Source organism: Manis pentadactyla, chromosome 7, assembly GCF_030020395.1.
Source record: "Manis pentadactyla isolate mManPen7 chromosome 7, mManPen7.hap1, whole genome shotgun sequence".
Taxonomy (NCBI): domain Eukaryota; kingdom Metazoa; phylum Chordata; class Mammalia; order Pholidota; family Manidae; genus Manis; species Manis pentadactyla.
The window spans coordinates 117,939,454-117,944,971 of record NC_080025.1 but is presented as its reverse complement, the minus strand read 5'-3'; positions in this window follow the sequence as shown (position 1 = coordinate 117,944,971).

Genomic DNA, 5,518 nt, shown 5'->3' with positions numbered 1-5,518 from the left:
TAAAATGGCAAAGATCAAAGACAAGGACAAAGTATTATAAGCAGCCAGAGAGAAAAAAAAGGTTACCTACAAAGGAAAACCCATCAGGCTATCATCAGACTTCTCAACAGAAACCCTACAGGCCAGAAGAGAATGGCATGATATACTTAATGCAATGAAACAGAAGGGCCTCGAACCAAGACTACTGTATCCAGCACGAATATCATTTAAATATGAAGGAGGGATTAAACAATTCCCAGACAAGCAAAAGTTGAGGGAATTTGCCTCCCACAAACCACCTCTACAGGGCATCCTACAGGGACTGCTCTAGATGGGAGCACTCCTAAAAAGAGCACACAACAAAACACCCAACATATTAAGAAGGGAGGAGGAGGAATAAGAAGGGAGAGAAATAAAGAATCATCAGACCGTGTTTATAATAGCTCAATAAGCGAGTTAAGTTAGACAGTAAGATAGTAAATAAGCTAACCCTAAACCTTTGGTAACCACAAACTTAAAGCCTACAATGGCAATAAGAACATACCTTTCAATAATCATCCTAAATGTAAATGGACTGAATGCACCAATCAAAAGACACAGAGTAATATAATGGATAAAAAAGCAAGACCCATCCATATGCTGCTTACAAGAGACTCACCTCAAACCGAAAGACACGCACAGACTTAAAGTCAAGGGATGGAAAAAGATATTTCATGCAAACAACAGAGAGAAAAAAGAAGGTGTTGCAATACTAGTATCAGACAAAATAGACTTCAAAATAAAGAAAGTAACAAAAGATAAAGAAGGACATTACATAATGATAAAGGGCTCAGTCCAAAAGAGGATATAACCATTATAAATATATATGCACCCAATACAGGAGCACCAACATACCTGAAACAAATATTAACAGAACTAAAGGAGGAAATAGAATGCAATGCATTCATTCTAGGAGACTTCAACACACCACTCACTCCAAAGGACAGATCCACCAGACACAAAATAAGTAAGGACACAGAGGCACTGAACAACACACTAGAACAGATGGACCTAATAGACATCTACAGAACTCTACATCCAAAAGCAACAGGATACACGTTCTTCTCAAGTGCACATGGAACATTCTCCAGAATAGACCACATACTAGGACACAAAAAGAGCCTCAGTAAATTCCAAAAGATTGAAATCCTACCAACCAACTTTTCAGACCACAAAGGCATTAAACTAGAAATAAACTGTTCAAAGAAAGCAAAAAGGCTCACAAACACATGGAGGCTAAACAACACGCTCCTAAATAATCAATGGATCAATGACCAAATCAAAATGGAGATCCAGCAATATATGGAAACAAATGACAACAACAACACTAAGCCCCAACTTCTGTGGGACACAGCAAAAGCAGTCTTAAGAGGAAAGTATATAGCACTCCAAGCATATTTAAAAAAGGAAGAGCAATCCCAAATGAACGGTCTAAGGTCACAACTATCAAAATTGGAAAAAGAAGAACAAATGAGGCCTAAGGTCAGCAGAAGGAGGGACATAATAAAGATCAGAGAAGAAATAAATAAAATTGAGAAGAATAAAACAATAGCAAAAATCAATGAAACCAAGAGCTGGTTCTTCGAGAAAATAAACAAAATAGATAAGCCTCTAGCCAGACTTATTAAGAGGAAAAGAGAGTCAACACAAATCAACAGTATCAGAAATGAGAAAGGAAAAATCACAACAGATCCCGCAGAAATACAAAGAATTATTAGAGACTACTATGAAAACCTATATGCTAACAAACTGGGAAACCTAGGAGAAATGGACAACTTCCTAGAAAAATACAACCTTCCAAGACTGACCCAAAAAGAAACAGAAAATCTAAACAGACCAATTACCAGCAACGAAATTGAAGCGGTAATCAAAAAACTACCAAAGAACAAAACCCCCGGGCCAGATGGATTTACCTCAGAATTTTATCAGACATACAGGGAAGATATAATACCCATTCTCCTTAAAGTTTTCCAAGAAATAGAAGAGGAGGGGATACTCCCAAACTCATTCTATGAAGCTAACATCACCCTAATACCAAAACCAGGCAAAGACACCACCAAAAAAGAAAACTACAGACCAATATCCCTGATGAACGTAGACGCAAAAATACTCAACAAAATTTTAGCAAACCGAATTCAAAAATACATCAAAACCATCGTACACCATGACCAGGTGGGATTCATCCCAGGGATGCAAGGATGGCACAACATTCGAAAGTCCATCAATATCATCCACCACATCAACAAAAAGAAAGACAAAAACCACATGATCATCTCCATAGATGCTGAAAAAGCATTTGACAAAGTTCAACATCCATTCATGATAAAAACTCTCAGCAAAATGGGAATAGAGGGCAAGTACCTCAACATAATAAAGGCCATCTATGAAAAACCCACAGCCAACATTATATTGAATAGCGAGAAGCTGAAAGCATTTCCGCTGAGATCGGGAACTAGACAGGGATGCCCACTCTCCCCACTGTTATTTAACATTGTACTAGAGGTCCTAGCCACGGCAATCAGACAAAACAAAAAAATACAAGGAATCCAGATTGGCAAAGAAGAAGTCAAACTGTCACTATTTGCAGATGACATGATACTGTACATAAAAAACCCTAAAGACTCCACCCCAGAACTACTAGAACTGATATCGGAATACAGCAAAGTTGCAGGATACAAAATCAACACACAGAAATCTGTGGCTTTCCTATATACCAACAATGAACCAACAGAAAGAGAAATCAGGAAAACAACTCCATTCACAATTGCATCAAAAAAAATAAAATACCTAGAAATAAACCTAACCAAAGAAGTGAAAGACTTATACTCTGAAAACTACAAGTCACTCTTAAAAGAAATTAAAGGGGACACTAACAGATGGAAACGCATCCCATGCTCATGGCTAGGAAGAATTAATATCGTCAAAATGGCCATCCTGCCCAAAGCAGTATACAGATTTGATGCAATCCCTATGAAACTACCAGCAACATTCTTCAATGAACTGGAACAAATAATTCAAAAATTCATATGGAACCACCAAAGACCCCGAATAGCCAAAGCAATCCTGAGAAAGAAGAATAAAGTAGGGGAGATCTCACTCCCCAACTTCAAGCTATATTATAAAGCCATAGTAATCAAGACAATTTGGTACTGGCACAAGAACAGAGCCACAGACCAATGGAACAGACTAGACAATCCAGACATTAACTCAGACATATATGGTCAATTAATATTTGATAAAGGAGCCATGGACATACAATGGCGAAATGACAGTCTCTTCAACAGATGGTGCTGGCAAAACTGGACAGCTACATGTAGGAGAATGAAACTGGACCATCGTCTAACCCCATATACAAAAGTAAACTCAAAATGGATCAAAGACCTGAATGTAAGTCATGAAACCATTAAACTCTTGGAAGAAAACATAGGCACAAACCTCTTAGACATAAACATGAGTGACCTCTTCTTGAACATATCTCCCCGGGCAAGGAAAACAACAGCAAAAATGAACAAGTGGGACTATATTAAGCTGAAAAGCTTCTGTACAGCAAAAGACACCATCAATAGAACAAAAAGGAACCCTACAGTATGGGAGAATATCTTTGAAAATGACACATCCGATAAAGGCTTGACGTCCAGAATATATAAAGAGCTCACACGCCTCAACAAACAAAAAACAAATAACCCAATTAAAAAATGGGCAAAGGAACTGAACAGACGGTTCTCCAAAAAAGAAATACAGATGGCCAACAGACACATGAAAAGATGCTCCACATCGCTAATTATCAGAGAAATGCAAATTAAAACTACAATGAGGTATCACCTCACACCAGTAAGGATGGCTGCCATCCAAAAGACAAACAACAACAAATGTTGGCGAGGCTGTGGAGAAAGGGGAACCCTCCTACACTGCTGGTGGGAATGTAAACTTGTTCAACCATTGTGGAAAGCAGTATGGAGGTACATCAAAATGCTCAAAACAGACTTACCATTTGACCCAGGAATTGCACTCCTAGGAATTTACCCTAAGAATGCAGCAATCAAGTATGAGAAAGATCAGTGCACCCCTATGTTTATCGCAGCACTATTTACAATAGCCAAGAATTGGAAGCAACCTAAATGTCCATCGATAGATGAATGGATAAAGAAGATGTGGTACATATACACAATGGAATACTACTCAGCCATAAGAAAAGGGCAAATCCAACCATTTGCAGCAACATGGATGGAGCTGGAGGGTATTTTGCTCAGTGAAACAAGCCAAGCAGAGAAAGAGAAATACCAAATGATTTCACTCATCTGTGGAATATAAGAACAAAGGGAAAACTGAAGGAACAAAACAGCAGCAGAATCACAGAACTCAAGAATGGACTAACAGGTAACAAAGGGAAAGGGACTGGGGAGGATGGGTGGGTAGGGAGGGATAAGGGGGGGAGAAGTAGGGGGGTATTAAGATTAGCATCCATAGCGGGGTGGGAGAAAGGGGAGGGCTGTACAACACAGAGAAGACAAGTAGTGATTCTACAACAGGTTGCTACGCTGATGGACAGTGACTGTAAAGGAGTATATAGGGGGGACCTGGTATAGGGGAGAGCCTAGTAAACAAAGTATTCGTCATGTAAGTGTAGATTAATGATTAAAAAAAAAAATGCAGTTCCTATGTGGTGACCTCTAATGAGTTCTACACAATGATATAAAGGACATATAAAAGTGTAGGCAAAGGGTCTGTTTGTGTTTATACAGAGGATCAAAGCCTAATTTGGCTACCCCGAAAATGAACTAAGATACGATATGAAAGAGAACTTCCAACATCAACACTCTCGGGAAGACTCATGCCAGAAGATGATCATCAAAAAACCCCAACAAAGATCCACGCACTGCTACAGCTGTAGATGCACTCATCCCACCAGCTCCTGGACTTGCCATGGGAATGAAGGAGATATCTAAGCTGGCCTGTGCATACAGTAAAACAACAAATTTGACTGGATCTATACTGTTGGAACTCAACCAAGAATTAGGAGAAGTGCAAATTGTAGCGCTCCAAAATCTTACAACTACAGACTATTTACTGTTAAAAGAACATATGGGATGTGAACAGTGCCCAGGAATGGGTTGTTTTAATTTGTCTGATTTTTCTCAAACTATTCAAATTCAGTTAGATAATAACCATCATATCATTGATAAGTTTTCACAAATGCCTAGGGTGCCTAACTGGTTTTCTTGGTTTCACTGGAGATGGCTGGTAATTACAGGTATGCTTTGGTTATGTAACTATACTCCTATTATGTTAATGTGTGTGCGCAATTTAAGTAGTAGCTTAAAATCTATACATGCTGAAGTTACTCTACAAGAAGATATGTCAAAGAAATAATCAATCTTCCCATGTTTTCTCCCGCCTGCTACTTCTATAGCTTTTCTTCTTCCTTCCTAATTACAACGAATTCTTAAATAGAATTCGTGCCTCATATCAAATTTACCGAGTATCATAACTCCTCCAAGTG